Genomic DNA, 515 nt, shown 5'->3' with positions numbered 1-515 from the left:
GACTATAGATGCTGGAGAGGATGTGGAGAAACAGGAACCCTCTTGCACTGTTGGTGGGAATGCAAATTGGTGCAGCCGCTCTGGAAAGCAGTGTGGAGGTTCCTCAGAAAATTAAAAATAGACCTACCCTATGACCCAGCAATAGCACTGCTAGGAATTTATCCAAGGGATACAGGAGTACTGATGCATAGGGGCACCTGTACCCCAATGTTTATAGCGGCACTCTCAACAATAGCCAAATTATGGAAAGAGCCTAAATGTCCATCAACTGATGAATGGATAAAGAAATTGTGGTTTATATACACAATGGAATACTACGTGGCAATGAGAAAAAATGAAATATGGCCTTTTGTAGCAACATGGATGGAACTGGAGAGTGTGATGCTAAGTGAAATAAGCCATACAGAGAAAGACAGATACCATATGGTTTCACTCTTATGTGGATCCTGAGAAACATAACAGAAACCCATGGGGGAGGGGAAGGAAAAAAAAAAAAAAAAAAAAAAAAAAGGGGT

Source organism: Panthera uncia, chromosome D2 (assembly GCF_023721935.1).
Source record: "Panthera uncia isolate 11264 chromosome D2, Puncia_PCG_1.0, whole genome shotgun sequence".
NCBI lineage: Eukaryota > Metazoa > Chordata > Mammalia > Carnivora > Felidae > Panthera > Panthera uncia.
Note: the sequence above shows the minus strand (reverse complement) of the source record.